Source organism: Emydura macquarii, unplaced genomic scaffold, assembly GCF_026122565.2.
Source record: "Emydura macquarii macquarii isolate MOO-44397 ecotype Brisbane River unplaced genomic scaffold, CSIRO-AGI_Emac_v2 contig_967, whole genome shotgun sequence".
NCBI lineage: Eukaryota > Metazoa > Chordata > Testudines > Chelidae > Emydura > Emydura macquarii.
The window spans coordinates 1,225,461-1,251,542 of NW_027131104.1; the positions used below are offsets into that span (position 1 = coordinate 1,225,461).

Sequence of the window (26,082 nt, forward strand, 5' to 3'; positions counted from 1 at the left end):
GTTTAAGTCATAAAGTTCGAAGCCATACACAATTCATACAGGGTGCAACACTGCCGAGAAAAAAGCATTGATCTTTGCAACATAATGGATTCACCACCACCCCACACGCAGTTATAGGCAGATGAATTCATTTGAGTTAGTGCCAACCTCACACTGCTCCCAGAGTCTGATTTTCTGTGTTGGCCATTACACTTTTGGACGACTAAACCTTACTTCCATCAATTGGGGATGGTAAAATTTGCTTAAAAAACAATAAATCACTTGATCAAAGGGCATTTGCTTTGACCTGAAATGAGCCTTTGTATTCTAATCAGCAAGAATTCACTGAAAAGTGAGGAAGAAAATTTTCAGCATGTCTGGTCTTGTGGAAATACATAAAAGCCACTAGGAATCAACCAGGTGCTTATCTGATCCATAACTTTGGCACTTATCTGGCCCCCAACATGATGGGATGTGATCATAAGCTTCAGTGTATCTTCTCACAAATGAGAATTAGGACCCTGAACACAATAGGAGTCCTGTTGAGTGGCATTAGGAGGTGTTTCAGACAAACAGATCACTCAGCATCTACTTATCCCTGTCTATCGGGGTCTAGGGCCTGAGTCTCTGAGAAGGTGTAAGGGGGATTTTTACTTCTCTTTCTGGGCTGTAATACAAGTCACAATCTAGCCTTTTGAGGCCTGTGAACTGCACACAGCTCAGCTCAGTGGAGGTTAATTCTTAAGCCCCACAAAGACAGATGTTTAAAACAATGTAGGGGTGTCACGGTCTGCATCTACTTCAACTGTGCATGCAAAGTGGGAGGGAGCAGCACTATCCTACTCTTTGTTTATATGTTTGTCTGCATGTGCAATTGCCCAAAGTCACCCTGCATAACCTTTCCCCGTCTGAGTGATGCCAAATGCAATAGAAGCTTTAGCTGAGTTACTGCATAAGAGCCATATTCTATCAACCTTTGTGCAAACCTCTCCCTGACATCAGTGGGAGATCAGCACATGGCTCAAGTCGAATACAAGATGCCAACTTTAATTAAAACTGTAATACAACCCTCTTAACAGAATGAGTGACATCTTGGACTCACTCCAGATTTATCCCAATTATAACCCAGGAGAATATGTTCCTCAATGTTTTCTTTCCATTACTTTAGTATTTGGGTTTTTGACTTGGGGATCAGAATCTCCAGAGGGTGCTGGGGAGAAAGAAGGGTCCCAAACAAATAGGGAGGGTTGGTGACCGCACCCTTTAGGGGGGATCCTAAAATTTTTTGATTGTAACACATGGTCAGAGTGTGGAATACTACTGATCTAGTCATTAGAACAATGGGTTGCGTGGTGTTACGTGATCACTCGGTGCTTAAAGTGCTGGCAAGAGCTCCAGTTGGCTGTACATAACGAGAGCTTCCCAGAGCCCTGCTCAGACTCCATCTGGGGAATTCAGCCCTTAAAGACAAGCCTTCATCCCCTCAGGCTGTGTGATCTGTTCAAGTCACATGTTGGGTTTGACCACAGAGATCAATCAGCTCAGCTCCACTGAAAGCCACCTATTTGATAGTAGAGCTGCTCAAAATATTTCATTCCAAAACATTTCTCCCCATAGAAAAGGGTTTGTGGTTTTTGGAAAAAAAATTGCGACCAATTTCAGGGGGTTGCCAACCACCAAAAAAGTATAGTTTTCAAATTTTGGGGAGTGGGGTTCACAAAACTTCTGCAGAATTTTTTCATAGGGTCAAAAATTATTTCCCAGCCTTCTCTGTTGATTCCTCCCCCCTCCCCCCTCCAGCTGGTTGAAAGTATATGCCCAGAGTGATGGGAAGTGGAAAGGAGATTTTTTTAACAGCTGGCTGGTTCTCCCAGTAGAGCTGTGTTCTTGTTTGAATGTGTGATTCTTTAATGCTGCTGAGAGTATTTTGTTGTTGTGACATAAGCAGCAGGTTGGCTGGAGATCTTGTACTATTTTCTTACTATTTAAATCTAAATACATATATTAACTTCCACGGGCTGAGGACCTGGCTCTAATATCTGTGGATAGGAGGTGGTGTCAGATGAGTGCAAAGTTTATCTTATTGTTTTTTCCCCACTGTATAAAATAAATATTCTCCAGATAAAAGCTGAGATCAAATCAACCTTGAAGTTCTTGGAGAGCACCTTGTTTGCCATTAATGAAATGTTGGTTTTAGCGATAGATTTTTTTGTCAGGGATGCTCTTATCGCTATGGTGCATCGATCGCTTTGCAGGCGGAGTGGCAAGAGAAGCAGCTGCACTGTTCTGCTCAGCATAGCAGGCCACAATAGACTTTGTTAGGACATGTGGGAGACTGTCAATAACGTGTCTCCAGGAACCGATCAGGCAGGACCTTGGCTGACATGCTGTGTCGTCAATAAAACTGTTTTATCAGCACATCAGTACAGCTGCAATCCAGGGTAGCTTTTGCAGGACTGAACAGATTAGACATTCTTAATACTGTCTGTTGTCAGGCTGGGATAGCCCAGGCTGCTTTGCCTTGTTGTATTAAATGAGCAGCATAAAAAAAAGAAAGTACAGCAGTTACTGGAGACTCCCCATCTTCTCCAGCAAAGGACAATTGTGCACTCTATAAAATGATGCTCAGAGTAGCATAGCAAATAACACTGTGCAGCACTCTCTGAAGCTGGATTTAGTGTTATGAAAACTGGAAAACCCATCTCTATGAAATGTTTTGGACAGCAACTGTACTCTCTGTATGCTATTACTTTGTCTCTTTCACCTCTTCCCATCCCCACCCTCCTTCGCCCTGGGATTGTTTACACTGTCAAAAATGGGTCATTTTTCTACTATAGACAAGGCTCACGTGCTCAGTACTGGGTTAGTAACAGTGGAGTCAAATTTTCAGCTGTTTAAATCAGCCTCGCTCCACTGAAGTCGAAGAAACTAGGCTGACTTAAATCAGCCGAGGATCTGGCCCATTACTTAAATACCTTTATTGAAAGCATGATTCTAGCTATAGATGGGCCCACCTGGGAACACCAGATTCAGGACACACACAACACACGTCTGTCCTCCCCCTCAGAATTATGGAGACGCATCTGAACATGGAGAACATCTTCCCATTCTTTAATTACAAGGTGCTTCGGATTGAGATTCCAGATCAGAACATGGAAGCTCAGATCTGCCTCGGTAACATGTCAGAACAGCACCCGTCAAGTCCAAAAACACTGGAAATTCAGGCTTGGATCTGAATCCACACCCGAAGTCTGGATGAGCCCATCTTCACTTTTAGCACAGCCTCCCGTGTCAGCACGAACATATATTGGAATAGGCTCATTACAGCCAAACCAGGCTAATGGACAATAGACCACATCACAAAATCCATGCCATACTTGAACCGATTTCAGTGCTGTTACAATAGGGACGCGAGTTTGGCCTTTTCTCTCTGAAATTTCATGGACTAGCCATTGATCTAACTGTCCTGTGGGCCTCTGTGTTGAACCCAGTGTGTCACCATTGCACTAACTAACCTGTTCTCTTTTGCTTCCTCCTAGGAACTCCTTGATGTTTCTTTCCCAGCTGCACTTCCTGCAGAAGCAGCATTGGGTCTATGTAGTGACAGATGAACTCCCTCACTTGACCGCCCATGGCTCAGCCACAGCTGCACTCCCATGGCAGAAATGTCCAACCTCTTCTACTTCTCAGCTTCGTTTCATCCTCGTCTGCAGTGATTCCTTCCTGAGATCCACAGGCCAAGCACCCAAGCTCCTTTCCAAACCTGACCAGCTGCACTATGCTTCAGAGCAACGGCCACGGTCCTCCAACAAAACTGGTGCATTATGATTTCTCAATGAAATAAGCATTAACAATAGTTACTCGATTTGATCAGCTCATTACCTTGAGCTGGTATTTCCAGTATACCTGCAATTTTAGCAATAAAAGAGTAAAGGTAAGTGCTGGCTTGATAATCCTGAATATTTGAGTCCTTTGTACTCACTGAACAGGTACAGCACAGGTAACAAATGTAGGTTTGCCCCATCCTGTGCCTGAACCTAGACCTAGACAGACTACTACTACGACTAGTGTTGAGTGGGTAATTCAAACTGCATGAGGCTACAGTTAGTCTGGGCAGTTACTGCTGGAGTTTTTGGAGAAATGGACAGCCGTCCTCTGCAAATTGGACTGATCACCAAACTTCTTTCACCTAGGAGCCACCAACCATTCATCCAGTCAGCATAGTTTGGTTGCTACAGAGCCAAGATTTTCACAAGTGATTTGTTATTTCAGGCACCTACATTTTTGATTGCCCAACTTGAGACAACTTTAAGGGGCTTGATTTGCAGAAGGCGGCTGGCTCAGCACTGTCTGAAAATCAGGCCACTTTAAGGTCTCTCAGATTGGGCACTCACAAATGGATACACCCCCAAATCACTAGTCACTTGGCCCTGGCCTCGAACTGGAAGCCTGTGTATTCTATTACTGCTTCTACGATCCATATAAAAAAGTAAGATGCATTGAACTTCAGAAGGAGAGCAGGGTGATGCTGTCATCTATTTATAACACATGATCCGTGCCAAGCCAAATGTAGGTTACTGGAACACGTGAGTCATCCCCTTCTGGGAAATGAGGGAGAAAAGGAATAGATGGGGAGTGGAGAAGTGGCTACAGAATTCTGCATTGACTGACTGCAAGTTGAGCTTTGCCAGCAGCCTTCTACGCTGGAATTGGTTGAGGGCACTCTGCCTATCCCCATTAGAGTAGCGGCTCAGCCTTTAATACTCAAATAATACAATAGCAAAGTACTGTAAGTAGTGCATTAGGACTGCTTAAAGGGAGAATCAAAAGGGTATAAGGATCTGCTCCTGCTCCTAATAAAGTCAGTGGGAATTTTGCCATTGGCTTCCATGGGAGTAAAATTGGGCCCAAGATCTTTATTCTTATTAAAATCATTCGCCACAAATATTTAACATTCACAGAAGTAAAAGTACAAATCACATGGTCAAGAGCCAGGCATAAAAAACATGGATCCTCAACTGGGAGCTCAGGGCTGGGACTCTGCTTTCAGCAGCTCAATTTTGGTAATAATGGTTTTTCAGTTAATTGTGTTATTCCATTAATCTGATTCAGTAGCTTATGCAAGCTAAACAGCCAGCTACTGCTTCATTAATAATGACTTTAAAAAAAAAAACTATGCTAGCATTTTCCACAGAACAGTGCAAAGTCCTGCTGAACTTTCAGCATCACAAGGAGGATCGAAAATTAGCACCCTGGTTAGTGTCTGCAAAACCCAAAGGTGATGCTCAAGAGGAAAAAAAAAATCGGACATGGGAAGTGGGTTAAAAGAGAAAAACTGTTGAAGTAATGTACCAAGGATTTAAGACTATAAAACCAGGGGCATGAGCAGGAACATGCAAAAGTAGCACCCACAGCCAGACACTTGGATTTCAAAACTAGAGCAGGTTAGCACAGAGGCCCCTTCCCCAAAAGGCAAGGTGTTCTCAAAGGGGAATAGAGGCAGAACGAGCGGCTTAAGTCAGAGGATCCACCCTCCCCCTAGCAGAGAGTCAGAAAGAAGAAAGCAGACCAGCTGTAACTCTCAGGTGGGGGTGAGCGAGGCATGGTGCACAATGCCATGCAATATCCATGCAGCTATTAGCTTTGGTTGTCTCAGTTCTGCAGTGGAGAGATATCTACAAACAAGTGTATGCTTGTTTAATCAGCTGGCAGTTGCTTGGTGTGTTGCAAAGCACGTGGGCACATTACTCACTCAGTGGTACATTTTAGTTTGTGGATCCAGCTGAAGCATCCTTAATTTAAAGCACCTCTGTGCATTTTCTGTATCGCTTGTTGCCGGGGTCTCCTTAGCACAGAAGAGGATAGAAATGCCAGGCTCCTACGCGAGCATAGCTTGAGCCATAAGGAAAAACATGCCAGAGCTTGGCAGGCGATTATTTTACAGAGGCGCTCAAGGGAGAATAAGGTGCAATGTGTGACTAGGAAAGGCAGAGGGTGCTTGTGTATCTGTAAGAAAGCTGGATCTTTCCCATGCCATGAGACCGCTTAGGACACGAACAAGGCTCTGCCAGCCCTGACTATCTTGGGTCTGTCTCTGCATGTCTTCTGTTCATTCCCTTAACTACAGCCTCTGAGTAGTGGTCAGTGGATGGATTCTTTCAGTCAAACTCTTTTGTGTGTTCCTCCAGCTGAGACAGACAGACGGACAAAGCCTTCTCAAGGAGTAAATTTGTGTTTATTTTCAAGTGTTTTTAACTAGGCAAGGGTTGAACCATGCTTTTGCTGTTTGTGGCACAGGGAGAGCTGTGGCGCTACCAGAGAGTGCGCCTCAGGCCCAGCCAGTCCAGGGCAGACTGCCCCCCCCAGAGAGACAGCCAAGCTCTATAAGCAGATGTGGAGGAAGGCACAGCAGCTGCCTGCCTCTTCTTCCTCCTCACCACCCCCTTCTCAGTCTCTTGCTCCCTTTGTGCGGAACAAGCAATCTCAGAATGCAGGCAGAGCCGGTCCTGCTACCGGGTGGGGTGGCTTCTTGCCCCACCACAGATACACAAGGGCCTCGTGTGGTCTGTCCTTTAACGGTTAGGGTATAACAATTCAGCTAGTGTTTAAGTGTCCAGAGCTGCTTTCTTTGACATCAATGGGAGCACAGCCGTTAGGCATGGCGGAGGACCATCCATTAATGTTTGCAGTGCACTTGGAAGTTGTACAGGGCTATAGGTGCTATTTAATAATTACACACAGTTTGGTCTCTGCTGTCATCTCTGGAGAGAGAATCATAAAATGGTCATGAGCAGAGACCTAACTGCAACCATCCATAGAAATGCAAGAGACCTGGAGAGGGAGAGTCAGCCACAGGAAACAAATTGCTTGATTATTGTTCATTGCTTTCCCAGGCTACTTTAGCCATTAATTATCTGCCTCATACATTACTCCCCATGCATATTAATTGCAGCTCACTGACCGGGCCTGGCCTTCCTGTTCATTTTGAAGAGTTAGGACCTCAGATTAAATAAGCGACTCATGCCGCATGGGGTTATGTAAGGGAGAAAAGACTAATCTGGATCCTGTGTTTTTCAATGCAGCAAAACAGAAATAAAGCCTTTTCCAGGGTGTGTACACACGGGAGTGAATGGTGTGACCAGTGTTCTGTACCTGCTTTTTAATTCACACAAGGAAACAGATACTTTAAAGGGTGAAAATGGAGTAATCTGATCCTTAAAGGACAAAGCGCCAGAGAAAGGCATTTAGGTGTCTAAAGATGCAGCTGGATGTCTAATGGGATGTTCAAAAAGTGCCTTAGGCCCAGAGTCTCAAAGGTATTTAGGGTCCTAACTTCCATTGATTTCAATGACTTAGGTGAGTCAGGAACCTAAGGCCAGAGCTACACAGAAATTATATTGACCTAGCTACATTCCTCAGGGCTGTGAAAAATGTTGTGCCCTGAGAACCATGGTGAGGGTGACTTAACTGCTGGTGTAGATACAGCTAGCTCAATGGAAAGCTTTTTCTCATCAGCCTAGTTACTGCCTCTCTGAAGTGGATTATCTGCATTGACAGAAAAATCCCTTCTGTTGATGTAGGAGGTGTCTGCACTACAGCATCCCAACTGCAGTGCCACAGCTGTACCACTAGAGCAGCTGTAGTGTAGACATGCCCTTAATCCCACGGAAAGCCAGTGAGGCAGTTCCCAAGGGCAAGATTGTTCAATGGTATGCAGGGCACCTAAATATGCAGATAAGCACCTATGCTAAGGGCTACTCAATCCTACACCATCTGCCCACTGTCCCACCACCTGACAAGAGCCATAGCGCAATGCCCATATCATCATCAGCACCCCTACTTAAATGTTGCACAGACCTTATGCTGGGTCCTCTGCACAGGAATATATGTCTCCTACTGAAGCCAAGCTCTCATTTTCACCCATCACTAAAATAACTGCAGTGATTTCTCTAATCTAAATTAATTTCTGGCAATTTAGGAAAACTAACCCAAAATTTAAGGGTCTGCTCCCTCAACTATACGACAAATCCTTACGTAAGTCACTAGTCACTCAAAAAGGCCTACGGAATACTTCCATGAGTAAGAGTTTGCAGGATAAGGCCCTAAATTCAAAAATCCTGATCCGCAATAAAATGCAGAAGAATGCAACATAAACCAAGATGTCTTTTGCCTACAATTGCATCCTAACACTCCACACCAAATCTTTTTTCAAAATACAAGCCCCATACCTATAGGTGTGCAACTACAAAACTGAGCAGATTAAAGTATTCCCTTTAAAACGTGTATTACTTTTAATCAAAGGGCAATGGTCTGCAATATAAAACTGGTAAAGGTTCGTGGAAAGTTGCCAGCCATGAAATTTGTGACAGGAAATACATAGCTTGCATAGATAAGTGCATATCCAAAGACCGCACAGCAGGCCACGTAATAGGTATTTCATGTTGTAGACAAGCAGATCTTTCTACCTAGGTATTGCTACTGTAGAAGTAGCATGCTAGATCTATATATATCCTGCAGCTACTAGACCAGAAAGAATTGTAATATTACAAATGTACTACACTACAGTTGTAGTAACACAATATAACACTGGTACTCTTCTGCAAATGATGCTTATAGTCTAACATCATCATCATGGGTCATCACTGGGCATTGATCCAGAATCTCCAGCACTGAAGTGCAATCACGTGAGCTAAAGGAAAAGTTCCTCCCTCTGAACCTCATAGAAATGTCATCCTTTGTGGCCCAGCCCAAGAGGGGGCTGTATAATACACATCAAAGTTAATTACAGTAGCACTAGTGTTCAAACTACATACAGAGGCAGCAGAGAGCATTACAAGCACTTAGAGGGAGACTTGCCCGGGAATGGACTTCAGAATTCAAACACAGGAATTAACAGCTAGTTCAGACCAGTGGATCCATCTAGCCCGGTGACTTATCTCCAACTGTGACTGGCAGCACCTACTTCCCAGGAAGGTGCAAGAAATCCTGCGGTAGGCAACTTCCATATAACCTGCCCCCAAAGGAAATTCTCCCCGACCCCCTTAACCAGAGGTTGACTTAAGTTGTGAAGCATGAGGGTTTATATCCTTTCCCAAACTCATGTTTTGTTTTTAGTATTTACTCTTATAACTGAATTTTCTGGTTATTTGGACCTAAAGTATTGATTTCTTCCGTAGCGTGATGGGAGCAATGACATAGCTCGGCAGATATGGTACCTCCTATTTACCAATGTGTGGAAAAAATGCCACCTCGGATTTTCCAACCCTCTATAAGCTTCTAAAGAGGGTGTTTTTCCCCATATAGGAGTGGTTTTCAACCTGTGGTCCACGGACTCCTGAGGGTCTGCAGACTATGTCTAATATTTCCAAGGGGTCTGCACCTCCATTCAAAATGCATTTGATTTTTTTAGGGGTCCACAAATGGAAAAAGATTGTAAACCACTGCCACAGAGATAAAAATAACTGTTGAAACTGAAGGAGCCTGTAGTTCCTTTTTCTATTTTTGCATTGTGCCTTTAAGAACATGCTTTTTGTATTCTACAAATTATATCCATTAACGATAATAATCCTTCAATCTCATCATCACTTAGACACATCCATCACCACCCAGAACAACCTCTCTCCCTCCTCCATGCTCTTTTCTCACAGCCTTTCTATTTCTCTACAGAAGATTATAAATGTACATTAAGTTCTTTACACTGGCCACATGGAATAAAGGAATCTTAGTGAAACTGAGAATGTATTAAAAAAATAGGAGTATATACTGGGGGATCTTTTTCCTTATTTTAAAGGTTTTTATGCCCATCTTTTTCTTCCCTGGAATAAAAATGTTGCATTAAATATGTTTGTGAAATGCCTTTTCTCTTGACACAGCTCATTTATTCTAATGACAGCATCTTACCAGCGCTAGTCCACATTAATTTATTAAAGGGAACAGAAGATTCGTGTGCTTTAGATCAATGCAGTGTGCGTACGCACATGCACATTCTTGGCCTTTAGATTAAAATTCACACAGTGCAGGCACCCCCAGAAAAGCCTAGAAAGCTGTAAATCCAGTTTGGATGGTGCATGGTTTAAATCAATATTTTAAAAGCAGCTTTGTTTATTCATGGAGGAGTGAGCTTTGTGATGAAGATGCTGCAGTAGTCAGTCTCACTGACTCACAGCAGCCTGATTTAAGAGCATTTTAGGGCAAAAAGCCAGCTCCTCCCCAGTGGGTCTCACGCTTCAACCCCTTGTCGTGGGCCAGGGAGTCCCCAGTAACCCTGCCTCCCCTTGGAGGTACCTTGCTCCAGCTTCCTTCTGCTGGCTGGGGCCAGGGGTTCTCTCCTTCTGTAGCTGCAGAGAAGCCCTGTCTCCTGGCCTGGGAGGAAGTTTCTCCTCCAGCTGCTACCAGCCTTCTGGCAGCTTCCTCCTCCTGTGCTTCTCCCCCTCCTTTTAGGGAAGGCAGGGTTTAAGTATACCTGGACTAGCCCTTCATTGGGTCCAGGTGTCTCTAACTGCCCTGCAATCATCTCTCCCCTGCTTGCAGGAATAAGGATTTTTGGCCTTTTGAGGCCCTCTGGCCTGACTTTATCACAAGCTACACAGGCAAAAATGGAACATGAAAGCCAGTTAGGCTCTGATGCAGTTCCACTGGGTTAGCAACAATGAAAACTAACGTAGACTGGGGTCGGGGATTTTGCTGCTGTTTAACCCTTGCATTTACCCCTGCTCTGACCCATGGCAAAAATCCTCTGCATTGTCCACATGACAGCCTACACCAATGAAGGTGCATCCATAGTGAACTACAGGTCTCATTCCTGCCAGTGTAGACAAGGGCCAAGATTTTCACAAGTAATTAGTAATTGTGGGTGCCCAACATCACACACTTTAAAGGGGCCTGATTTTCAGGGCAGGTGGCTCAGTGCTTTCAGAAAAATCAAGCCCTTTTAAGGCATCTCACACTGGATACCCAAAATCACTAGTCACTGGCCAAAGCCTACGGTCAGAGCTATAGTGTATACTGTCTTAGTGGTCCATTGTTATATGCCAGCCTCCCTGCAAGAGAGGCATTTCTGCTTCAAGTGATCATCCGAGGCTCTGGCTTTAGCTGAAACAATCCTCTTGCCCAGGCATTTTAATACAGCTTTCAAACTGACCAGTTTAAGTGTCCAGTTGCTCCTAAATTGCCCAACCTGAATGAAAAACAAATCCCATCCCTGGACTTTTCCTATGAGGAAGCACAATTTCTTGTATTGACCGGAAATAAAAGGAAACAACTCTGCAAGGGAAGATTGCTGTGGAGGCAGAAGAAGGTCAACACCATCTGACGTAATGAAATGAGACTTGGCTTCAGTGGAATGAATGCCGATAGCACTGGCCTGTGCACGGACAGAAGAGATGCAGAGTAAGCTGAAGGTCTGAGCATTGGACAAGGATCCAGAAACTCTGATGCTCTCTGGCCTGGTCAAGTCATTTATCCTCCACAGACTCCCACTGAGTTTAGTAGGTTTTTGATCAAAAGCCTCCATTAGTAAAACAGAGGATAATACTGACCCATTTCAAGAGATTTTGAAAACCCCACTCAAGTGGCTTAGGAGCACATATCCTATTAAAATATTTGGGAGTAAAAATAAGATCTTAAACCAAATTAAATGCTACCTTAAAAAAAAAGACACCAAGTATTTCCACTGATTTCAATGAAGTCAGTATTTCACCCCCTCTGGCTGTGCAAACTAGCTGGTCCTCCTGAGTCCACAGGACAGAACTAAAAATCTCCTGTCTCTAGTTAACCAGCATTGAGAGATGATGGACTTGTGGCTAGCAACTCAAGACATCTGGGTTCAGTTCCTGGCTCTGGCACAGACTGTGATGGTGGGCAAGTCATTTATTCTCTGTGCTTGAGTTTCCTGTCCATGGCAGATCTGTGCCCCATCTGTAGCAGATCCAGGAACTAAACCCACATGTCTTGAGTGCTCATCCATTCCCATAACCACAAGTCCATCCTCTCAATGCTGAAGCAAATTGATCAGATCATTTAAGAACTTCAAGGATTTCCAGACTAGAAATTTGTCAAGGTTTGACAGGGACCTGGATGTTTTATTTTTTCCTCATCCCTTGTTTATCACCACCAAATGACAAAGGAGCACTATGAACAATGAGAATCACCACCTTCTCATTATCTCAATCAGGTTAGAATATTTCATACTCCATCTTCCGATTCATGGACCTATTGAAAATTATAATTGGGTTTTTTTGGTGCTTGTAATGAGAAAGACAAACCAATAAGCTTGTTAATTTTCCCCACAAGTTTTAAAAGTCAGTAAAATGTCAGGAATATGTTTATATATAGCTCTAATTAAAGTTAACAATGAGGCAGAGCACATTAGAATTCAATAAACATTGCACAAGAGTAAACAAATTATTTGTTTGAGTATCATGCAGTGGAATTATTAGCTCAGGAACTTTTAAGGCAGTGATGTACTACCTAGAATGCAGAATAACAAACAGCAATTTCCCGGGGCTGGCTTGCTGCTAGAAAATCTATGCTTTAATAAGAGTGATGAGATGCTTCTTCAGTCCTGTGCCTGAAGAGAACAGAGATGATGGCATAATTACATTATCAAAACGTGCAGCAGAGGGAAAGGCCTTTTTGAGGAAATGCACAGTGGACAGATCCTTAGCAATCACATTACATTTTGGTTTGTTTTATCTTGAGACATTGAAAACAATATTATTCCACTGATGTGTTTATCTTTTTTAACTACAAAGCTGCTCTAAAATGCAACAGTGTCTTCGATTTAAGTGTGTTCTCCCTCATCTTTGTATGATGCATTCAAGATATGCTATAGCAGAATCTGGTCCCTGGCAGCAGTAAAGTTCCAGTTCTAATCTAGGATTAATAGAAAAGGAATGTTAAAAATCAAATGAGGTAATGTATTAGCCAGTGATAGAGAAGATAAGGATAGGGGATTTCCCAGGGAAGTTATTAGAGATTGTGATGTGTGTTATAAATCCAATAACCACCGTAATATTTTAATGTCTTCTTCCTAGAGCATACAGAATTCTTAATTCAATAACTATTGTTTACTCCTTTTTAAGGTGCAGCCATTGTCAGATTTTGTAGCACTCAGAGGTTTTGTCTCCCTATAGACAATTCAATTCAATTCCTAATTAAAGATCAGGAAGCAAACAGAAGTGATCAAAGTAAAAACATAAGGCCATCTTCACTAGCCCATCCTTCATAGAAGATTAGGGTTGGAAGGGACCTCAGGAGGTCCCTTCCAACCCTCTGCTCAAAGCAGGACTAACCTCCGCTAAATCATCCCAGCCAGGGCTTTGTCACACTGGGCCTTAAAAACCTCTAAAGATGGAGATTCCACCACCTTCCTAGGTAACCCATTCCAGTGCTTCACCACCCTCCTAGTGAAAAAAAAACTTTCCTTCCCCCTCCCCCCCCCTTGTGTTCCCCTACAGAATGGACTCAGCACTGCTCAGCTGTGTCTTATTAGCCCTATATTATGAACTGCTACCAGGGATTCTCCCTTAACTGAGGGAGTTCATGCCCAGGCTTTTGAAGTACAGGATCCACGTTATTTTCATGAAGTTCTAAATAGTCTCAGAATGAAGAAAGCTACACATCATAAAACGGTCTATGGCTCTATTGATGTGCTCTTTGAGTAAACGTTGCCCAGAGGATTTAACACATTAGCACTCTAGCACACCCACTACTGGATATTTACAAGAATCTGGCAGATTCTTTACTTTCCCACCCTCCTTCCTACAAGGTGTAATTATGTTCTGTAGTTCGTGAGTCAGGCCTTTTAGTGGATGTAGGACCGGAGTATCCGATCATAGCAGTGCCAAAATTAGCAACGAGTAGGAGTGTACAGTGAATGGCTGGGATATGTTGCTGTATTAACTCTACAAGGGAAAAAAGGGCACAATGGAAAAACTAGTGAGGTACATGAGTGAGGGTAAAGGACGTTTGGTGTTTTGCCCAGGCTATCTGGGATAGAAGCATGCCTCCAATTTCTGTGTTTTGGAAGGAAAATATTTTCCCCCCTTTTCCTGAATAATGGTCTAATCAGGGCATCTTTTTTTGTGCCACTTTATTCGCTTGTCAGTGTGCTTGCTACGCTACCTAGGCTCCCCTGAAGAGAACACCAAAGGCATCAATCTCTTATAATTTACACCAGCTCCAGTGGCATTCAGTGGAACGACGCCTGGGGCTGGATTCTTGTTTCACTACAATTTCACAGCAGCGTAAGTCGACAGTTCTTTGGAGTTATCCTGATTTACAGTAGTGCAAGCAAGAGGAGAATCTGGCTTTTGATTTATACCAGTGTAACTGAGAGGAGAAACATAAGCAAAAGACCTGTTCCACCAGAATGTAAGTGTTGAGATGGATGAGTAGTGCAAGCAAGAAAGATGTCATGATGAATGTTTACGTGCAAGACATGATCAAAACATCACCCATAAATAAAAAGGAGTGCATGTTCAGATGGTTAGGTCAGGCAAAGTGCTGTCCTGACAACTAGTTAGATGTGTCCAACAGATCACGACTGAAGAAAAAGAATGATCTAAGAAGTATTGTGATGTAACAAAGCAAGACACGTTAGCTCATGGTGAGAGGATACAACATTGAACAGAGCATGCTGGAGGGAGAAGACACAGATCAGACCCCATTTGACAGGATTATCACCAGGAACAAGAATTGAAAAGAGGATCAGGCCCAGTGCTGAACAGTCAGATGCATTATGGGGATATTACATCTCTTTCTGAAGTATGTACTTATCAACTGCCAAAGACAGGGTACATCTGTTCTGAAGCAGTGTGTCAATTCCTTTCTTACAACAGCCTTTGGGATTTCAATGAGCAGAGAATTTTTCTATGATATTATTACCAAAATATCAAGTTTTCACTTTTTTCCCTTTAGGTAAAGGGAAAATATATAGTATTCCCAATTCTGATTTCACATTTTTAACACTGGTGTAACTCCACTGACTTAGTGGAGGTTCTCCTGATTTACCTTGGTGAGAAATCACAATCAGACCTGAGTTGCGTTTTGTCAATTGGTTCCTTGTTTCTTGGAATTTTAGTGGTGCTTTTCCAGTATCTTGCCAAATCCTGATTTGACTCAGGCAAACTTCCCCTGCTATGTAAAAACTGTGTGAGGAGCTCAGTTTCTGGCCAATCCCCAGTAGACTTAGGTGACCAATACCATTCCCTACAGACAAAAAGGAAAACAAGTCAATGATTTCAAGGAGGGTTGTGCAGAGGAAAGGGCAGAAACACCCAAGTCAGTTAGGATCCTAGCCCACCCCCCACTATTCAAACTGTGTAATTTAACAAGATCAAATCCCAAAGTTGCACAAAACTGTGCATGCCTCCTACAGCCTTTCATTTCTCTGTCTTATGGTTCTCAGCTGTCAGACAGTATCCGAGTGCTTTCCATGAGTGGAAACTTAAATGAAGTGGCAGTGTCCAAGGGGTAAGGCCATTGGACTGAGTTCTATTGCCACCTTGGCCATGACCAAACAGGTAAACTTTAGATAAATTCACTTCCCTTTCTCTGCAGTTTCTCCAGTTAAAGTGAGGACAATAACACTTCCCTTGTAAAGTGTTTGTGATCTTCTGATGAAGTGCTATAGAATGGCTAAGTAATAATAAATTACAGGATCAGCCTACAGCAAACAATGAACTCTAATGAAACAAATGGGTGCTCCCCAATCTGGATCATTTAAGACCATCTCCTGCTGTCTCTCTCAGGCAGCATTTGAAATAATGGTGTAGAGTATTATTTAAGTTGACAGTGTAATTTGGATTCCTCTCAGTTGCACCGATTTGACTTAATTCACAAGGAAAAATATAAAAGTTAGTTAGTCTGAATATGCAGGTTACAAAAAATGCAATATTGCAACATCTGCAGTGTCAGTCTCGCAATGAATGCAGTGTTGCAGAAGATGATTGCATATTTTAAACCTGCTTTTTCTCTTCAGATCACTCTCGCCTCAGTTTTTGTAAGTGATAAGAAAATCTGAAGCAAGAACATGCTGAAAGCGAATCAGGCATTTAAGGACTTAAAGCACAAATGCCAGAGCCTGAAAACGACAACAATCTACAGGATCATAATGAATATAAGCATTTCAAAGAACACACAATTCTATTTTATATCATCATATTTAGAAAAACCCTCTTCTAACACCCTCTTTTCATTTCAGATGAAAATGAAGTTCCTGTTTTATCTCAGACAGTCGTGTCAGATCCAGAGCTACCCATAAAGTCACTGATTAAAGAAGAAGAAGATTCCCTTTGATTTTTCCATTTTTAAATCATATAATGTAGTTTTAAATTGCTCACGGCAGCTCACTATAAATAGCTCTTTTCTCCATGTATTTCTTTAAAATGTGCTGCACTAATCTCTGTATACGTTCTGTACACTCTGCTGCTTAGCTAGGGTCACTTTCAGCTCTTTAACAAAATCATCTAAGATATTTGACAATAAAATTGCTGACAAAATGTATTTCCAGGAGTATTGATTTTCCTCCTCTATTTATTGCTCTCCTGCTAATTAACTTGGAGTTATTTGTACTGAGGATTCACACTTGGTGTGATAGCACTGGCTCTATGAGCCGATGCGTACTTACAACATGCAATTCCAAATACACTAATAATTCAGTTTTAGGAAGATCAGGGGTATTTTACAAAGCACAGTCCCGTAATTACGGATTTCAAAATCATATTTTGATTCCCACAATTTACATCCCTGTCCAATCAGACTCTGGGCATATCAGCAGATATTTCAAATTTTGATGGAAAAATGGAGAGTTTGTTTGCATCATGGCCAGAGTTTTGAATAGAGGTGGTCAAAAATGCAGCAAGGTACTTGTTGAGCAAGGCCCAGATCCTCAAGTGTCCTGAAGCGCCCAACTTCCATTGAAATCATTGGGAGTTAAGCACCTAGATACCTTTGATGATCTGAACCTGTGTGTCTATCTTTAAGCACGAGTAGTCTCAGCGAAGCCAAAGCTATTCAAGTGCTTAAGATGAGGCACAGCTTTAAGTATCTTATTGAAACTTGAACCTGAGCGACAAGACTAGAGACAAACTGAGGCCTTTGGAACCAACTGGAATAGGTCTCAGAGGAGACTCAACACTACTCAATCCATGCAATGAGCAGCCCAGTTTATCCCCCTTCAGGCAGATTCATTGGGAAATATTGGGCCAATTTAATCCCTGCTTGCAGTTATGCCAGGGATGAGTTGGTCAGGTTAGTTAATGATATGCTGCTCCTCAACCTCCAGACTCTCCATTTCCTCATTTGTGTATTGCATTAAGGCTCTTATGCCATTTCTCACTGGACAGTTTATCAGGTGGTCCAAGCCCAAGAACAATTGCTGGACCTTAATCCTTGAGCTGTAAATCACAACCCATCTGTAAGAAGTCAAGTGGCCAAAAACTGATCCTGGGATTTTCAGAGAAGTCTCATGAAGTACAGTGCCCTAACCCCTTGGGAAATTCAAGCAGAGTCAGGCAGCTAACTGCCTTATGCTCCTTTGGAAGCCTCAATCTAGGGGACAACATGTCAAGGGATTCTCAGTTTCTATTAAGGAACAAAAGTTTTATGCAAGGTAAGCCTCTTGAAGAGACCACCACCATGTTTTAATACTAACTAGATTCTTTAAGTTACCATCAAGGGTTCCCACCTGAAAGAATCTTCAGGTATGCTGCTGAGTGCATCAACACTAACAGAATCTGCCTTGGAAGAATACACATGCATAGTCTAAGCAATGGCTCAGCCAATAGAGAGTGCTCAATAGACTTATTGAAGGTAGATGACTTTATAATTGGAGCTAAAGGAGGCATCACAGTTAATGCAGAATCATAGGTGAGCTTCAGCCTTCCATTGGCCTTCCCCCTGAAAGTCAAACATCCTCTGGAAGTGCAACTAACTTACATCTAAATTAGACTAGGGAGGGGAAATGTTTCCTTGTGTCAGTCTCTTGTTTAAGAAATGGAATAATCCATATGTAAGTGCGCACTTTCCCCCCCTTCTCTCTGAAGAAAGCAAGTCAATAAAAAAGGCGAACACCACAAAGACAAGGCATGTTACTTTTACAGTAGGCACTTGCGTAAAGCTGAGTGCAAATGTTTAACTCATCTGCTCACTGGCACCAAAGACAAAACAAATATAGGACCCGCTCCTATTAAAACTTACCACCAGCTGTCAAGTATGACCTAGTTAAATATTTGCAGAATTGGGCCCATTATAATTATTAATCCTCAGTTTATGAGCAGGAGTAAATCAGAGTGTCTCCACTGAAATAAAGAGAGCTGGTGTAAATCAGTGTTATTATGGATTTGCCAAAGAGCTCAGCATCCAGAGTAGAGACCAGGTTTTCCAGACAGCTCAGATCCCATTTCACACACCAAGGTAAGTGGTCAGTTTTGTTACATGAGCACAGAGCATTGGCCATACGGGTGGAAATGGGAACCAAACACTTTTGACCTTCTAGCCTTTATTTAAGTGCCTAAATGGGAGTAGAGATCTTTGGAAAAATCTAGTCTCAAGTATGCATGCTGAGCACTTGAAAATATGGTCTGCTGGTGAAGATCCCTGAGCCCCACTCTGACAATCTAGGTTCAGTTCCAGGTTCTATTAAAAACAGACCCTCAAGAGTCTCAATCGCTCTCATTGACATATCTGAAAAAAAAAAAAATGATCACAATATATCCTCTGTTTATTTAGGCTGTAATGTTTTCAGAGCAGGACCTTTCACAGTGTATGGCACTTCTAAGTCTATCATGGTGTAACTAATAATAACTGAACTCAATGGCAAACTGCCCTTGATGTCAGCAGTCTACTCTCTGGCCTTGAAATCATTGTCCTCCATGCTGCTGAGAAACAGCACTTCCAGGAATAGCTTCACAGCACAGCACATGTGGAGTGCACACCATTCAAGAAAAGCAGCCATACTGAGCATGTATTGTAGCCATTTTTCAAAATTATGTTTTTAATAGAGGACTTTAAAAAGCCATCAAAGCCACTACCAAACCTAGAAGGAAGGAGCAGCTATTTTGGACTGCTTCAGCACTAAAAAAAATGATTTTCTCCAACTTGTGCTACTTTCTCGATGCACGCTTTCAGCCCAGTTCACTTGAAAATAGGTGGCCCGCCCAGGAAATGATCACTGAATCTTAACATGATGCTATAATTTGGACACCAAGCAAACAAAGATGTGCTTTTTCTCCACTTTCCAGCTACACCATTTAGATTTAGGACAGGCCTAATTTTTAATTTGAGGATGTAGCTCAGCTGTGGAGAACAGACCTCTTGCATTGTTTCTCTAGCTGTATGACTCAAGGACAATTGACAGCTACTCTAAATGCAGAGTGGTGGTTTAATAGCTCTAAAGCAGCAGAATTCTCCGCTAGGGACCAAAAAAATTCTAATTCAACCATTTCCTAACTATTGATCAGGGAACATCAATATAAGATCCCATCACCCTTCTGTGCCTCCCCTTCCATCCCATTAGGCCTATCATTCATTATTATGAATGCAGATGACAGGTTATTGCATACTGCACTGCATTCTCTTTCCAATTTACCATTTCTAACAGCATTACTACTTTAAGAGTATGTTGCAAGTGAATTCAGGTGTCCGGTACAGCAAAGGACAAGCAGCACTGATTTGCATTACATCTAGAAAGGCCAGGTAATATGCAAGTTTCTGCCATTGTACCTCAATCTTGATTTGTGTTATTCTTGTCCCAGACCACCTCCTTGCAGCACTCACCCCCTACCCCATTCCCACACACAATTCTAGTTCTGGGCCCCACACACCCCCCTCTGTGACCCTACTATGCCAGTTTCATTCACAACAGACCAATCCTGGAGCAAAAACTCTGCCAGCACTTCTTTGCTCTAACATGAGACACCCCTCACTTTTCCAGCCCTGGGTTTTGCATAAGCAGATATTTTCAGTCTTGCCAGAGAGTGTGATGCATTTTTGACATGGACAAATTTCCGCTAGGACTAGAACACCTTCCATTCTTACTGGTCCTACTGACTTAGTGAGTATTTGAACCCAGCTTTCCAAAGGTGGCAAAAAACTAGAGTGTTAATGCTATCAAAAACTTGGATAGGACGCTGTTATAAATTGTCACTATTTCTGTGGGGTTCAGTGAGGATACAGATTCAATATAATATCTTTAACCTGAAAGCACTCCAGTAGCTACAGCTGAAGAGCTCGTAGCCATTTCATTGCAACCACATTTTCAGGAGTTTCTTGTTTACATACCAAGGGCCTGATTCTCATTTACACAAAGGTCAATTTGCACCCCTGATAACGAAAAAGAGCTTTTGAGCCTGACTCCCAGTTACACTTCGGCCTCTTTACATTGAGAGAGTGGTGTAGGTTGGCCTTTGCACAAATGAGAATCAGGCTCAAATGCTCCACCTAGGAACATCTTTTTTAAACTCAAGAAATGAAAGTTTTTTCCCCCTCTCTTTTTTAAACTCAAAGACTATTGAATATTTGGTTCTTTTATAGCACCTTGGATCCAGGGATTGCCATATGCTTTGTAAACATGAATGAAGTGTCACAACACCCCTTGACTGTAATAACAGACACGCACTGTTATTATGTCCCTTACAAGCACTTAGCACCTGCCTGATACAAAGCCTATTAAGTCTTACATTGACTTCAATAGTCTTGGGCCAGGCCCTTAAATATTACAGTAATATTTAATTGTAATATAAAACCTTAAGATGGGTTAGAAGCGTTAACTCACTGTTCGAGGCATGACACGGCACTTCGCTAGCACCTCTGCCGAAGGTCACTCCAGTCCCACATTGGTCTGCCTCTTCTCACGGCTCAGCCTTGAAGCAGCAGACTTTAAAATCGCTTCCCTTGCAGGCTAAGCAAAGAGTCCAGCGTATTGGAGCCAAACAATGCCTCAGCCTCTGCCCAGGTTCCATTCCAGACTGTTCGGGAACTTGACAGGAGTGTTCTCTCACTCTTGGGCAGAGCAATGCCTGCCGGGGCTTTTTCCCCACTAGAGGACCAGCCCCATACTTCATAGTCCTGCTCCTGCCTTGTGTCAGGGCATTTCTATGCTACCTTTTCTGGTGGAGCATTAGGGGAACCCTACCTCTCCTATTCCTCTGGGTTCAGGTCCAGCAACCCTAGAACAAGCAGCCATGGCTGCTCCCTCAGACCCCCTTCTCACTGCTTTGTTTGACTCCCCATAACTTGGCCTTCCTTCAACCCTTTCCCACAGCCCCTCCCTGGGTTTACTATACAATTGCCTTTCTCTAGGCCCTTCCTTCAGCCTCTAAGAACAAAACAGACACTACAAAATTCTTCCCCTTCTTAGCTCTGCTTTCTCCCTTTATAAACTCACCTGCCAGCTCTGTCCACAGCAGGGCTTCATCTTCAATTGGGCGGGGCCCATCTTCCAGGTGCAACCAGGCACCCTAATTGAGTTCTCTAGCTCCAGTTAACCTTATTGGTGCCAGGGTAGGGTATACACAGTTGTTAGCGATAATATTAATTTTGACTGGTAAACTGAGGCATAGAGAGATTAAAGAGATTTATCAGGACTGGAACCCTGAAGTTCCGTCCCACAGCCCCTGCACTAATCACTAGATGATGCTTGGTTAATCGCTCTGTTTCAAGTCTGCAAATCAATATATAGCTCAGTTTTTCCACAAGTGTGTGGGCCCATTGACTGCTTATGTGAGATGGGGCTATTTTCATGAGTAAGGGTGTGTGGATTTGGCTCACTACTGATATAATCATTTTAGGCTTTTTTTCTTAAAAAAAATAGCTCTTTAGACTGATTTTGAGCCAGTTCCAATGCCTATTAAGGCATTGAAAAGATTCCCATTGACTTTAGTGAGGGCTGAATCAGGCACTTTATTGCGATAGCTGGATGAAAAGAAAAGTATTGATATTAAACATGATGACTGCACATGCATGCACTGTGACTGCTTTTCAGATTGCATTCGGAGTTAATTGTCAAAGAACACGCTTTAAGTGTTCAGCAGGGCTCAATTCAGCATCTATTTCCAGGATATGAGCATGGAGAAAGGGATATTTCCTCAGGAGCAATTGAAGAACCTACCCTACTACACTTTATAGATAATATGAGCAATCTGCACCATGTGCATTTTCTGTAATGAGATGATCAAAGTATTTCTTTTACTATGCAGATGAGGCTCCTTAATGTTTGCAGGCATGATACTTTAGTGACATATACTTTATAGAGTAAATATTGATCTCATCTCAGTGACTTGGCAATTTGCAGATGGGGCGTGGGGGGATAAGCAATCTGTCAGATTCTTACGGGACAAGATGTACTATAATATGAAACTGATTTCACCCCCATGTTTTACATTTCAAATGTATTTACAAGTTTCAAAATATTCCCAGCAACTGACGATCGCACCAATTTGTTTACAGAGCAATTCCATTTCATACCTGCCAAAAATGTACAATTGACATTGTATGTTCAGAGGATAATAATTACCCAGTTGAGCCATGTATTAAATTATCTCTCTCAATCTCCAAATATGGCACAAGTTGTAGGACAAAGACACCAAGCTCTGTGTGTGTGTGTGTGTGTGTGTGTGAGGAGGTGGGAGGTCTGCACAGGAACTGATTAATGCTCAGAGCTTAAAATGATATGGCATTGGCTTCTTAATGTTCCATTGTCTGTGTCTAAGGACAGAGGGCTTTGCATCATCTGCATGCTGATGAGATCAAAACGCACAGTAGCTCGCTGTCTTTCTCAGCAGCTCCGCATACAAAATGAGGCCTTGATCCCGCAAAGCCTCATATTGAGCATTGCAAGAAGCACTAGCCTGTTGCACCCCAGCAGAAGCGTCAGTGGAAACTACATAGGGGCGTAAGTAAAATAAAGCACTACGAACAGTCCTCTGCCCTGTGCAGCAGAACATCTCAAGATCCATCGGGTCAGTATGTCTCCATTATAACCGTTTAGGGAAGGAGTACCCTTTTGTGGGTAGAGCAGGGGAATGGAAAGTTAGGATGTCTGAGTTCTGAAGTAAAGTATAAAAATAGGGGCAGGTATGAGCATGGGTTTAAGCATGATCCTCATCATCCTAATGAGGCACTTAACTATATGATCCCCTTGTAGGCTTCACACTTGCTGCAGGAACTTGGGTAGCACAGAGCAGCGTTCTGCGGAATTAGGTTCCCCGTGCTCTGCATCCTGTTCATCATTTTGTGCCTGGCACTTATACATTCAACCCTCTGCACCTGCACTGGACAGGATCAGGCCTGGAGTGAACAGAACCAGTTTAGAGTCTGATCTTCATAGGTGCTCAGCACCCGTGGCTCTCACTGACATCGGATGGAATTGTGGGTGCTCAGCACTTCTCCATATCAGGCCCTTAGAAAACCAACAGCATCTGGATGTCTCTCATGGAGACAGATACATAGAAGCCCCCTAAAATATTTATTATGTTCACGGTGTCAGTCATCGGATATAGTTAATAACCCTGCAACACTCAGTTGAATGTCCTCAGAGCAATTTGTGCACTATACAGTGGGGTGCAGTGGGGTAGAGTAGAAGTGAGAGTAGTGTAGTGTAGTGGTTAGAGCAAGAAACTGGATATCAGGATTGGTGGGTTGTAGTTCCAGGTCTACCACTGATTATCTCTTGTCTGCAATGTTGTTGTATCCATGTTGGTCCCAGGATATTAGAGAGAAAAGGTGGAGAAGGTAATTTTTTTCTATTGGACCAACTTCTATTAGTGAAAGAGACAAGCTTTTGAGCTTACAGAGAGCATCCCACAGGTCTGGAATGAAGATGAGCTCTGTGTAAGCTCAAAAGCTTGTCTCTTTCACCAGCAGATATTGGTCCAATAAAAGAAATTACTTCACTCACCTTGTCTCACTGACCCTGGGCAAGTGACTCTCTGCATTTTTGGTTAATGAATACTTTCCTAATACAGACCATAAGTTCATAATGACCATTCTGGGCCAGATCCTCAGCTGATGTAAATCAGTGTTAATGGAGCTACACTGATTTGGCCCTTTAAAATTATGGATGCACGTATATGAATATGAATGTTGCATTCATAGAATGTTATTAAAATGTATTTTAAAAATACAAGTGAATAAAATCAAACTTAACAGCACAGTGGATAAGCTTACTACAGGAAAATTAATGCAAATAAATATTTAGCTATTTAAAGTCAGTAGCTGATTTTACTGTGGTGCATTTGTGTTTGTCAAATCATTCTTGGTAATGACACAGTGAAAAAAATTAAATCTAAGTCCTCTCCACTTGTTTTTATAATGGACTTGGCCCACAGAAATACTTACAGGTTTTACAGTTCCTGCAGCAAATAACTCAGGAAAGTGAATGACAGCAACAAGCTTCACAATGATCTGTAGAAATTTGCAAGAAATATTAATTCATCCAGATACTGAATGCAAGTTCTGTTTAGGATTGGGTTTTCTGGAATTTACTCCTTTCTTAGTACAGGTTATTATCATCAAAAGCAACATGAAACACTTCTGCATATAGAAAATAATGCAAATGCATGGAAATATTTAATTAAAAGTAATAAAACACACACCCTAGTTGAATGTGAATGTTGAAAAGCAGTCTAGTACCATAGAAATGATATTGTGTTTTAGCCCTGCCTTGAGCAATTATAATTAGAACAGAAAGGAAATTGTGTGTTGGAATTTCTCAGGCAAGCAAATGTTGTTCCTCCATCAAAAGATTTGTATTTTATTCCTTGATACCTTATCAAAAAGCTTTAAAAAAAAGTTAAATTGCTCAGATTATGCAGACTGATCCATAAATCTTAGGACATTTGAAACACAGAGTGTTGAAAAACATGTTTTTCATCCTCTCTTTGCTTTTGCTTCTCTTTCTTCACTGCACTGTATGGTTCTCAAAGCAATGCTGAATCTAATCTATACATTTGCAAATGATAATCTATTATTAATCCACAAACAGAGCCCAACAGTTTGGGTCATGAGATCTCAAATAGACTATGATAGGGCAAAAAAGGCTATTCACTGACAGACAGCTTCTAATAGCAGATTCATGTGATGCTGAATAATTGGATTTCTTATTCATTTGGTGGCCAAATGCTGCAAGGTGCTGAGCAATTCCTTTGAAGTGATGAGCATCCCCTTGACATCAGCAGGAGTTGAGGGGCCCAGGAAGCAACCAGCACCTTGCAGGATCAGGCTCCTGATGCATAGATCTGACTATTTTCTTCCTTAGCTGCTGCCATATCCTCATCTGGAGTAAATTGGCATCACTTCATTGACATCATTGGAGTGAGTCCATTTTATGACAGCAGATGATTCGGCCCATTATACATTAGGAGTAAAAGGAAAAAGGTAAAAATATCTGCCGGATACCACATTCACCATCACTATTAAGATTCCAAGGGAGTCAGCTTTGTTGACTTCCATAGAGCGACACCAATTGACACTATTTTGAATCCTAGAATCATAGAGGATTAAGATTGGAGGGGACCTCAGGAGGTCATTTAGTGCAACCCCCTGCTCAAAGTCGGACCAACCCCAACTAAATCATCCCAGCCAGGGCTTTGTCACGCTGGGCCTTAAAAACCTCCAAGGATGGAGACTCCACCACTTCCCTAGGTTGTAACCCACTCCAGGGCTTCACCACCCTCCTAGTGAAAATGTTTGTCCTAATATCTAACCTAGACCTCCCCCACTGCAACTTGAGACCATTGCTCCTTGTTCTGTCAACTGCCACCACTGAGAACAGCCTAGCTCCATCCTCTTTGGAACTCCCCTTCAGCTAGCTGAAAGTGGCTATCAAATCACCCCCTCATTCTTCTCTTCTGCAGACAAAATAAGCCCAGTTTCTTAAGCCTCTCCTCATAAGTCTTGTGCCCCAGCTTACTCCAGATGTGGCCTCACCAGTGCCAAATAGAGGGGAATAATCACTTCCCTTGATCTGCTGGCAATGCTCCTACTAATGCTGCCCAATATTCCATTAACTTTCATGGCAACAAGGGCACACATTTGACTCATATCCAGCTTCTTGTCCACTGTAACCTTCAGGTTCTTTTCTGCAGAACTGCTGCTTAGCCA

The 26,082-nt window shown here is 42.5% G+C and overlaps 1 protein-coding gene across 1 annotated transcript in view; it reads right to left on the bottom strand.

Moving 5' to 3' along the window:
• The window catches only part of STC1 (stanniocalcin 1), a 289,918-nt gene extending 268,613 nt beyond the window's left edge, over positions 1–21,305 (bottom strand). Inside the window, exon 1 of the mRNA XM_067543706.1 lies at positions 20,756–21,305. The gene's annotated coding sequence lies outside the window, so the exon portion shown is untranslated. The remainder of the gene's footprint in view (positions 1–20,755) is intronic.
• Between the last annotated feature and the right edge of the window lie 4,777 nt (positions 21,306–26,082).